The sequence below is a fragment of the Misgurnus anguillicaudatus genome, chromosome 19, assembly GCF_027580225.2.
Source record: "Misgurnus anguillicaudatus chromosome 19, ASM2758022v2, whole genome shotgun sequence".
NCBI classification, from domain to species: domain Eukaryota; kingdom Metazoa; phylum Chordata; class Actinopteri; order Cypriniformes; family Cobitidae; genus Misgurnus; species Misgurnus anguillicaudatus.
Genome location: NC_073355.2, coordinates 27,658,322 through 27,670,764, shown reverse-complemented (window position 1 = coordinate 27,670,764; position 12,443 = coordinate 27,658,322). Strand labels below are relative to the sequence as shown.

At 37.5% G+C, this 12,443-nt stretch overlaps 1 long non-coding RNA gene across 1 annotated transcript in view; it reads right to left on the bottom strand.

Annotated features, from left to right (window-relative positions):
- Positions 1–389: 389 nt before the first annotated feature.
- The window catches only part of LOC129436164 (uncharacterized), a 16,621-nt gene continuing 4,567 nt past the window's right edge, over positions 390–12,443 (bottom strand). The window contains exon 3 of the long non-coding RNA XR_008641733.2: positions 390–535. This is a non-coding gene — a long non-coding RNA (uncharacterized lncRNA). The remainder of the gene's footprint in view (positions 536–12,443) is intronic.

The window sequence follows — 12,443 nt, the reverse complement described above, 5'->3', positions numbered from 1 at the left end:
GACTTTTACTGGAAAAAGCAATTTTGTTCTGAAAATTGTAGTGTTTTTACATAAACAACAAAGCTGGTGGTGGCTTAACACTTTTGTACAATACAACAAAAAATACCATTTGAATTATTCATAAAATAAATCACGAAATTTGGAACTTGACAATGAAGCCCTGCAATTTGAATTCTCATTTAATTTTAATAAAAATACTCTTCCACTCATAGTAATTCTTACTTATATTTTCTCTTTTAATGGCAACGTCATTCCAATATTTGACACTGACACAAATGAAAAAGGTACAAGCCTACAGAAAGATTTTATTGTTATGTGTCATTGCACACTGGCATCTATGATGTTGATCAGCATTTTAATGTTCATAGCAGAAGGCTTTCTCGACCTAAACTTATATTTTACATTGTTAATTGATAAGATTGTATAAAGTTTGCATACTGCAACCCTCGAAATAACAAATTTCCAATTTAACCTCTGACTCCACAGGACAAAGTTCTCTTGTATCTTCTCACCAGCACTATGCCTGTTGAGAAACCTGGAAAAAACAAGTTTTAATTACAGATACTGAAAAAAACATTGCTTTTAAAGAGGCAGGAATTGTCTACCGCCTGGTAAAAGACTGCATGCTGCTCTACTCCTCACTGGAATTTATGCTTTAGACACAATGCTCAATTATTTAATGATGCATACCATGGAGAGCAGGTATGCATGTTACAAGCACAAATATACTGAGGCTATCCAGAAACTAATGCTAAGACCGCCTAGGAGGATTTGGTATGTCCCACTTTTGATTCAACAACAGTGCGCACACTAAATCTGGCTTGAATTCCACATGTGCAAAACCTGATGATTATATGAAGAGTTCAATGCAAAACACAAGTGAAGTCTGAAATGTTTTCTTTTTTTAAATCAGACTCTTAATGAAATATGGCAACAAACTGGTGTTTCTGAATGACATGAGGCCTGGATTAAACATTGTATAAGAATGTTTCAAACATACTGTAGACTGTAAAAAATATGGACGTAGTGTTCGTGATGTCACTCATAGGGGTGTGATGAGCATTTCTGAAGCCAAAAGTTGGTGGTGCTTGACATCACCAGTTTGCCATTGTGTCACAAAATATCACTTGCGGATAACCGAAAAATGTGTAAAAAGGCGGGATGTGAAGCTGAACTTGACTCTAGTGACAGCAGTGGCAGTGCACCCGTCACTCAAGTGGCCACTCCCTTAATTATGCAGAACTTTAAGGCTTAATATAGGGGAGATCCGGGGCAAAAGTAACGCGGGACGAAAGTAACAAAGCGATTTTCTCCGAGCCCTGATAACATCTGCAACCACACTTGAGAGTTATTGACCACAGTAAAAATATATCACTGTCTATAACATTATCTTTTAAAATTAAGTTTTTCTGAAAAAATGGTACTTTCGCCCCCACTCTCCCCTAATTTAAACGGATGAGTTACAAAACTGTGCTTGCTTAATGGATAGAATGAAATCTGACATTTCGTTCACAGGTGTTAAGAAAGTTAATGTATAAATTTTGCTTGCATTTGGATTAGTGACCTATAAGAAGTGCAGGAACTTAAACTTTAAAGATGGGGGTCCATTGACTTTTTATAGTAAGAAAAAAATCCTATGGTAAAGTCAATGGACCCCCATCTTTAAAGTGGACTACTCCTTAAAAGGTCACATAATACACACTGTTTCTGCATATCTCATGTTAATCTTGAGAACCTATAGAGTAGTATTACATCCTTCATATATACAAAGAGTTTTTAGTTTGATCAGATTTATTAAAAGAGAAATCAGCATTAACCGATTCTTTCAGAATAATCCCGGCCCCCTCAAGGCATACCGCGGGCGGAGTGAGTCACAACATAAAACATTATCCCAATATCTCTGGATAACTTATGATTCACTACATGTTCGTGTTGTTTACATTATACGCACTTACACACCGATTGTCAGCAAAACACAGACATTTGATGCAGACTCATGACCCAGTTGAGACCGCCTCATTTCAACAAAATTCAGTGTTAAACACACCCACATGAACAACTTCGCTGCTACCCTGGATAAACAAACTATATCTATTGTTTCCATAATGCGATATATATCGATTGTTTCCAAAATACGTTTTTTGAAAAGCTGAACAAGCTTAAATTTACCTCACAAACAACAACACACTTCTTTGGTGATGTTGATTTCTTATCAGCTCTTGGTTGGTGTGTGCGTGTGTTATTCTGATTGAAGTGCCCATATAAGGACTTCCACTGTACTTCCTGCACTGAAATAGCCTATAAAAGAAATAAAGCAAGATTGATACATATGAATCTTTCATTACGAACCCTGGCAAAGTGCATTCAGCACAGAAATACTCTGTTATATGTCCATCTGTTGTTGTTGTTGTTTTGACACTTTTAGCATGATAACCAGATGATTGCTCACTGTTCAAGTGTTGTGTTAGCAATGCAGAGGTCATGGGTTTAATCCATGGGAACACACATGCTGATAGCATATACTGTAGCGTTGCTTTGTAGAAATGTAGAATGTAAATGTAAAGAGACTTAAGTTTAGATCATTTTCCTGATGATCATAGTTCTGGCCATTTATAAAGATTCTATTGACTGATGGATAATAGGAATGAAACAAAGAATAGAGGAGTAACCTATATCACACAAGAGTCTGGCTCCATTAGTCTTCCTGGCATGTCAATTATCAAAGGTCACGAACAGGACTTCTGCCCTCAGTGACAGTTAATGCTCTGACCCCAGGTCAGATCTGAAAGATTTGTGATGAGCTGCACACCTACAGCCCTCTCTCAATCATTACCTTATTCCCTCTGTCTGTTCTCTTTTTTCCATCCCATTGTTTCCTTATGTTGTGGCTGCATGCCGTGATGTATTTAGCTGTCTACCTGTGCAGCCTGAACTTTGACACTTTCACGGGCAGCATCATTGATCAGTACGAGTGTATGGCAGTCATATACTGAGAGTCAGTGATTCATTGACACTCTAGACTAACAATACTGATTACACTTCTCTGAATACGTTTCCCATTTGGAAACAGTTAACCTCAAGGGTGATTTATAGTTCTGGGTCGGACATACACCGTAGGTTCTACGTTGTAGGCTACGCATCAGTTTTCATTTATACTTCTGTGTGGATGTGCAGTTACACATGCAGAGATCACTAGTAGGCAATGTCCATGGGTATTGTTGCTGGCCACGTCTAACCCTTTTTGACCACAGTGTAACCATCTACTTCCAGCAGGATAATGCACCATGTCACAATGTTCAAATCATCTCAAACTGATTTTTTTTTTATTTAGCAGCTTGCTTTATTTAGAATATTTTTAGTACAGTAGCATTCCTGTATGTGCAGTGCCGTCTAAGAGCACGAAGATCAAGGGCATGAAGTATGGTTTTTCAGCCTTGACCCTTACGCATAATATTGAATGATATTATGCACTGTAGATGATGATAACTTCAAACTCTTTGCAATTTTTCTCTGAGAAACTCAGAAAACTATTTTTCGCCGCCCGCAGCATTGGGGGAATTGGTGATTCTCTGCCCATCTTGACTTCTGACAGACACTGCCACTCTGAAATGCTTTTTATAGCCAATCATGTTGCCAATTGACCTAATAAGTTGCAAATCAGTACTTAAGCTGTTCCTTATGTGTACATTTACATTTTCTGGCCTCTTATTGCTACCTGTCCCAACTTTTTTTGGAATGTGTAGCTCTTATGAAATCCAAAAGAGCCAATATTTGGCATGACATTTCAAAATGTCTCACTTTCACCATTTGATTACAGTGTCCCAACTTTTTCTGATTTGGGGTTGTATGCCAATGAAGAATTAAGGCAGTATCGGAAGGTGGTCCAACCTGGTACTTGCAAGGTGTACCTCTACCATAATAAAGTGGCCAGTGAATGTATAGTAGGGGAGTATTTACAGTAGGGGAGATTCTGTCATCATTTATTCATCCTCATGTTGTTCATAACCTATATGACTTTCATTTCTGGATCCCCAAAATTATATTTTGAGTGGTTTGGTGTCCATAAAGTGGAAGTCAGTGTTGCTTGGTTACAAATATTCTTTAAAATCCTCTCTTGTGTTTTGCAGAAAAAAAGAAAGTCACACAGATTTGGAATGACTTAAAGGTGAGTACATGATGAAAGAATTTTCAATTGGGGTGAACGATTGAAATCAGCAAGGTAAAATTGCAATTGTACTCTACATGTCCAACACCCTTGTAGGGAGTGATGTGTCTATGAGTCTGTATCAAAATATCAAGCATTTTAGGACAAAAATATAGTTGTACTATATTCATTTCACTTTAAATTAAATATTTTTTAAATAAAATGTGGAGTGGGGCATTTGATTATTATCATATGTTGAGTTAGATTGTAGCAGTGGAACCTTTAGTAGGCTATATGTTTTTAGAAGATAAATATTATAGCAACAAGAAAATTATAGCAAAATCTGTTACACGTATACCGTAGCATAAAAAACACTGTTGCCGAAACTAAATGTATTTCAGTCTCTTTTATCATCCGCTGAATGTGGCATTTTCAGAATAATCAGCTTGTATATTTTCAGCCTCTCTTTTTCTGCCAGTTGCTCTCTGTGGTGTCTGTCAGTATTAAAATTAATGGCTGAGTTTAAGATACTGATTCAGTCGGAGAATATTAGACTCCCTCACTACCTCCCTGTCAGCTCCTGCTACTAATCCACTGATCTGATGAGCATCTTATGTACATTATTATAGCCGCACAGGTTTTGTATCTTTCTCTCTTTCTCGCTCTCTCTTTCCCTCACACATTACTTCCACATGTCTGACAGTAACCTATTGTGTGTGACCTGCAGTCATGAGACAGTGGCCTGAAGCTCAATCAACACAGACACACACACCACCAAAAGACAGAGGGCTACAACCTCACCTCACGCTCCAGCATCTTCCTATTACAGCTCTCTTTCTCTCACGCACACCTTACTTTCCCTCCTCCACTGCTCTACTACTGTCCGGCTGTCCTCCTCTCTACTGTACTACTGTGCTGTTCTCTCCTCCTCCTCTCTCCTATTGAAGTTTGAGTGCGTCTTATTATTGATCCGTTTAAACATAGCAAGGTTTAGAATAGTAACACAATTTTTTTTTACAGTCAGGGCCTATGATTTGTGTTAGAGATGTGCATCTCTATAACTGAATCCGATGCGATACGCATCTCAATGCATATAATACAATACATTAAAGATTTCGATTCATTCAACACAATGTCATTCAATGCAGCATGATGCAATGAAAAAATATAATTAATATGGTTGAGATACTTTCCACACACTGGATTTGTACATGATTGTCGGAATCATTATAAGATCACTTTAAGACTAATGATATATCCACTAGAGGAATGCCCTTATAAATTAAACTCTGTTCCGCATTTTAGCTACAGGCTTGACTTTTCAACTGCTGCTTTCTCAAATCCATTCCACTTCACTCATTTAGAGTCCATATAATTTGCTAAAAAATGCTATAAAAGCCATGTTTTAATTAAAAGGCACCAGAATACAAGAAAATGGCATTTAATACCAGCAAATGATTTGGATCCACGCACATTTTTTTGCTTCCGACGCCCATGGATTTGTGATTACTTTTTAATTACTTTAATTAATTTTACTCTGTCATGTTATGCTCTACATATGTGACTTTCATGACACGCGTCGGTTTCCATAGTGTTGTGATACGTAAGCAGGTGATAAGTCAGCAGGACGTAGCAACAGTTTAGAGAGGAGAAAGCAATCTTAAAATATTGGTCCCTTCCTTAATAATAAAAGTATAGTGTATCTACCATCTGTTTTTTACCGATGCAAAATATGTAAGTAACGATGCTTCGTGATGCAAATGCTAATTTTTTAATGCTAAATTAACTTTTTATGCTGATGCACCAAGCGAATCAGGGAATCTGCCTATCCCTGATAATGATTTAGGTGGTACTTGAAGTTGGGACATTTTCATTTCCGAGAGCATTTGGACACAAATCTTTGTAGTGCAGTCATTATAGTGTTTTAGTTCTATCGTTCCCGAGATTAAAGACACAATTTTAGCCAAATAAGGTTGTTTTGGTTCATGTTTAGGAGTTCGCCAATATATAGATTTTTTTTTCAGGGAAATAGCAGGTGTGGCTTTTTTCCCACCATGAATTGACTGAATATAGAAAAGTAGGCGGGTGATTCTCGCGAAATTAAACTTATAAGGTGTCATGAAACATTTTGATAAAAAACGTAAATGCAAAGTAAGAGTATAAAAATAAAAAGCATACAGTTACAAACATCTCTTCGTGTACTATTTTGCACATGACTTCAAATGACATCATACAAACCAATTTTGTTGTTTTTTTCCACATTTAAGGGGAAAATGTTCATTACCGCAACATGTCCATGACTGGATTTGGGTTATTTGACGTGGAGATATTTATAATTAAAAAATCTTAAAAAGCTTCAGTGCATGTTATACTATAAACTTTTACAGTAAAGAAACATGTGGTATTTGGTGATCATTAAATGTAGAGACAATAATAAGGAATATAAATGTGTCCAAGACCAATTTTCTCATCCTCCACACCAATTTTAAATCATTGTTTAAGCCCTCAAGGAACTAACATTTTCAAAAAAAAGTTGTTGGAAGGGACATAATTGACTGTGACACTCAAGATGGCTACCAGGTAAGCAGTTCCTATTTTTTCTCTCCAGATAAAAGTTGAAATTTTGTTTGTCATAGCACCTAGACAACTTTTTAGTTCTCATTACCGAAACATGAGTTTTTAAAAGCAAAATATCATGTTGCGGTAATGATAATGTTTGATAATGATAATCTAAAAAAATGTAAATAATTCTATAGGAAATATTTTTAAATCCTCTAAAAATAATGGTTGTCTTCTATGTGAAAAAAAAATTGGCTTCAATGGCTTTTTTAAAAATTCTGATGCTGGTAACCGTCTAAATCTGGGTTTCGTGAGAATCACACAGGCACTTCATTAGGGGTCAAGCCCAGAATGGGCGAGACCCCTATTGGGATTGTTAGTTTTCTTATTATTATTATTATTATCTATTATTCTTCTTCTTCCGCCATTGCGTCTATGTCAGCCCATAGAACAGTACGTAGGAAAGTTATGAATTTTGGCACACTCATAGAGGACATTCCAAATAGTCACCACACCAAATTTGGAGTGTCTATGTCAAACCCAATAGCGCCACCAACAGTCCAAATTTTCACTTACATTTTTGGTTATAACTGCTGACCCGTACGTCATAGAAACGCAATTCTTGTTTCTTCTGATTCCTTGGCTCATGCCGATTCGATTGCACCATATGACGTCATTTCCGTTATGCTAATTATTTCGATATTTTGAATTGTTTGTAAAACCTACTTTTTCGAACTCGTCCTAGAGCTTTTGTCCAATTTGCTTAAAGAATGGGTGTGTAGCATCTATAGACACTCATGGCAAAAAGTTATGGAATTCGTGTTGATTCACCAATCCGTTACCGTATAACGCGTCAATGAATTTTACGTAGAACGCGAAAAAACGGATTTGAGGCTGTATCTTCACCAAAGTTAAGCGTATTCATACGAAACTTGGTAGTTTTGATGGCAGTCACGACCTGAGGGTCCATGCCCAGTTTCGTCACAGCGCCACCTAGTGTTCACGAGATTTGAAAAATGGCTATTTTTGCTTATAACTACTGCAAACTTGAGTCTAAAATTATAAAAGTGGGTTTATTTGCGTAAAGAATAGGTGTGTAGCATCTAGAGACACTCATGGCAAAAAGTTATGGAATTCGTGTCGATTCGCCAATCCGTTTCCGTACACCACGTCAACGAATTTTACGCAGATTGGGAACAAACGGATTTGAGGCAGTATCTTCGCCAAAGTTAAACATATTCACATGAGATTTGGCGGCAGTCATGACCTGAGGGTGCGTGCACAGTTTCGGTACAGCGCCACCTAGTTTGAGCATGTTGATGAGCATGCCGCAATGGATTTGCGGCTATATCTTCGCAAAAGTTCTACACATTGGCAGTGGTTCAGGGGTTAGTGGTGGTTGTCTACAAATCGGAAGGTTGGTGGTTCAAACCCCAGCTCCACCTGACCAAGTGGCAAGATGTCCATGAGTTATATGTCATAACAGTCATTGAAAAGTGATTTTTTTTTGCTTATAACTACTGCAAAATTGAGTCTAAATTCATGAAAGTGCTATTGTTAGATTCCTTGAGGCATGCCGAGTCAAATGATATCAAAACGTTTTCTGTCTGCCATTTTCAATAACAAAGCATACCAACTTTTTCAAATCTCCTACAGCGTTCGTTTGATTGGCTTGGATTTGGTACACACAATCTAGACTCTAGAGAAAAAGTTTTTGTCAGTTGTTGTATAGCACATCAACAAATATAATGGCGAGCACAAAAATGGATTTGAGGCTATATCTTCGCAAAGGTTTTGCACATTGATGTGTGTATTGGCAGTGGTTCAGTGGTTAGTGTAGGTTGTCCACAAATCGGAAGGTTGGTGGTTCAAACCCCAGCTCCACCTGACCAAGTGATGAGGTGTCCATGAGTGAGACATCTAACCCCAAATGCTCCCGATGAGCTGGATGGCTCTTGTGTGGCTGACACTGTATGAATAGGTGAATGTTTCACAACTTGTAAATGTCATGAACTGAGGGTGTATGGAATGTTTTGTTACAGCACCACCTAGTTCATCAGTGACATTTTTTGAAAGCCCTTGTAAACTTTTCAGTGCCCCTACTGGTTAAGAGTTTTGAGGCTTTATCTCCAGATCACTTTATCGTATGTACACCAAATTTGGTTTGACCTGAGGCCCCATATTGTTTCGGTGCAGTGCCCCCAGTGGTCAAGTCATTTGAGGCTATATTTCAACATTGCTTAATCATATGTATATCAAATTTTGTGGGTGTCATCACAATCATGACCCAAGGCATCATCTATTGTTTCGGTGCAGTGCCACCTAGTGGTCAAGTCATTTGAGGCCATATCTCCACATTGCTTAATCATATGTAAACAAAATTTGGTGGGTGTCATCACAATCATGACCTGGTGCACCATCTATTGTTTCGGTGCAGTGCCTCCTAGTGGTCAAGTCATTTGAGGCTATATATCAACATTGCTTAATTGTATGTATATCAAATTTGGTGGGTGTCATCACAATCATGACCTGAGGCACCATCTGTTGTTTCGGGGCAGTGCCCCCTCGTGGTCAAGTCATTTGAGGCTATATCTCAACATTGCTTAATCGTATGTATATCAAATTTGGTGGATGTCATCACAATCATGACCTGAGGAACCATCTATTGTTTCGATGCAGTGCCCCCTAGTGGTCAAGTCATTTGAGGCTATATCTCCACATTGCTTAATCGTATGTACACCAAATTTGGTGGGTGTCTTCACAATCGTGACCTGAGGCACCATCTATTGTTTTAGTGCAGTGCCCCCTAGTGGTCAAGTCATTTGAGGCTATATCTCAACATTGCTTAATCATATGTATATTAAATTTGGTGGGTGTCATCACAAACATGACCTGAGGCAAAACCCATTGTTTCTACACAGCACTCAAGATTTGAAAAATGGCTATATTTGCCTTAATCTACTGAAAACTTCTTAAATCTTAAATCATGACGGTCATCAACCAATACTTCATTCTGTGCCCTTTTAGCTTGACCCCGGCATCGCTGCTTGCAGCTATATTTCAGAAATGAAACTCTCTGTAGACTGATAGTTGGAGGGGGCGAGGTTAACAGATGCTCCGCCTAAGTAATCAAACTGATGTCATCAAAGAAGAAGGAAGTACATTTTTAGATTTTGATTAAACTTTATAAAAGTTGATTGATACGTATAATTTTTTTTTATCATGACCACCTCAATATTCCATTAAAAAGTATTATTTGATATTGATTACATGAAGACTTTAAAACTACTACACACTGACTAAAAATCTTAAACTTTGGTGTTTTTAAAGGATTATGTTACAGATGAAAGTAAGACTACATGACCCAGAAAACAAACAAAGCATTTTTCTCCTTCACAGAGGTTGTGTTGTTTCCAACCTGTTGCCTCTGATTGTGTCACAAAGATTACTCTGGCGACCGTAAAAAGAGCTTCAGCAGGTGTGTGGATAGACAAAGGAAATATATTGCCTTTAATATCCTTCAGTTCAGGAACAATGCTGGATTACCATAAGCATTCGGTCTACACTAAGCTTCTGTGCACTAAAGTGCCATGCTGTTTTTCGCTGTGCAGTCATTTCCAGCCCCACTGCGGATATTGTTAGACGAAACAATAACATACCAGAATGTGTTTTGCATTACGTGCTGGTCTGCAGGCTTTATTGTAAAACCAAAGCCTGAAGTGTAAAGAAGCATCATGAAAATGAAATGCCATAAAGTGATGCACGCAGATACCCTAAAAAATAGCCTTGCGCAGCCATTTCTCATGCTGGATGGCTTATTGAGGTTTTTATTCACGGTTCCACAGAGATACCAAAGCCAGCGCTGGTATCGCAGGTGATTGTGACCCTGGTGCACACACACACACACGCGGTCAGACACAGAGTCTATACACGAAGCGAAAGATCTTATCTTCTCAAACCCAGGGGGTCTTGTTAGAGGCTAGCTGTGGTGACACAGCAGACCGTGTTACTGTAAAAGTCATCAGTCACTGCGCTGTGTGGGTGCGGGAGAAAATCTGTCGCTACATGCAGAAGCCATTTCCCCAAGTCATATTCCAAATGATCATTTGTGCCTCATATTTCCTGTTGCTTTTCTTTTCCATTTCCAATTTTATTTTTGTGTGCGTCTGTGTGCGCGTGCATGCATGCGCGTGATAAGTGGTGAGCATTCTGCAATCATCATCATGATGATCAAAATAATTAGTATCTTCAGTAATGCAGTGTGAGCGGGTGCAGAGTGAGTCAGAAGATAAACCTTCTGTTTGGACTGAGCCGAAGGCAATTTAACATTACACATATCTGAGTAACTCGTGCTTTTGAAATTGCTCAGCTTTGCACTTTTGACCAGCTTGTTGTTTTGTACAGTATGTGAACTACTTAGGATCAGATAAGAGGTACTGTATGAATTGTTTTGCAAAAATAGCAGCTTTTGTGGGTCCAACATGGTCACCTTTGCATAAATCTACATCAAAGTGAACAATACTGGTGTTAGTATTATGGACTGAGCAAATACTTATACAGGACGATGATGTGTTTGCTTATAGGTTCAGTTGTCTGCATAAATTGTGTAAATGAGACATACAAGATTTCTAATTGTAATATATTAACTTTCAACGGACATCCAACCGAATCAATGTTTATATTCGTCACATGGGCGTTGAAAGCAAAAATTATGTGGGTGGGTGTGTCCAAAGCAATTACTGGAGTTGATGCCATTTTCTTATGCCTTTTAATTAAAGGGATAGTTCACCCAAAAAATATTTTTGTCATTATTTTCTCAATCTTATGTTGTTATAAACCTGTATAAATTTATTTGTTCTGATGAACACGAAGGAAGATATTTTGAGGAATGTTTGTAACCAAACTGATCCGAGGCCCCATTGACTTCCATAGTAGGAAAAAATAATACAACAGAATAGTGCTGCCTTACGATTAGTTTGACTAATCATTTGCAGAATAAAAGTTTTTGTTTACATAATATACACTATGTGTATATAAATATAAGTATAGTATATAATTATAAATATTTATTATATAAATATATATTTTTCTTAAAATTATACATGTATGTGTGTGTATTTATATATACATTATTATACACAGTACACACACATATATATTATGTAAACAAAAACTTATATTCTGCAAATGATTAGTCGCGAGGTGAATGGGGCTCGTGAATAATGAGATTTTAAATTTAAATGTGAAGCATATCAAACTGCACAAGTTTCCATGCTAATGTTAAAGGATTAGTCAATTTTCTTTAAAAAAAAATCCAGATAATTTACTCACCACCATGTCATTCAAAATGTTGATGTCTTTCTTTGTTCAGTCGAAAAGAAAATATGTTTTTTGAGGAAAACATTGCAATATTTTTCTCATTTTAATGGACTTTAATAGAGCCCAACACTTAATACTTAATTTAACACTAAACAGTTTTTTTCAACGAAGTTTCAAAGGACTATAAACGATCCAAAACGAGGCATTAGGGTCTTATCTAGCGAAACCATTGTCATTTTTGACAAGAAAAACCACAACTTCTCGTCTGGGTCCGGTCCTGTGATGCGCCAGCGCGACCTCACGCAATTCGTCATGACGTCAAGAGGTCACAGAGGACGAATGCGAAACTCCACCCCAGTGTGTAGAAAGAGGACCGTTTCGACGTTGTTGTATGTGGAATGATACTAATTAATGTCTTTGT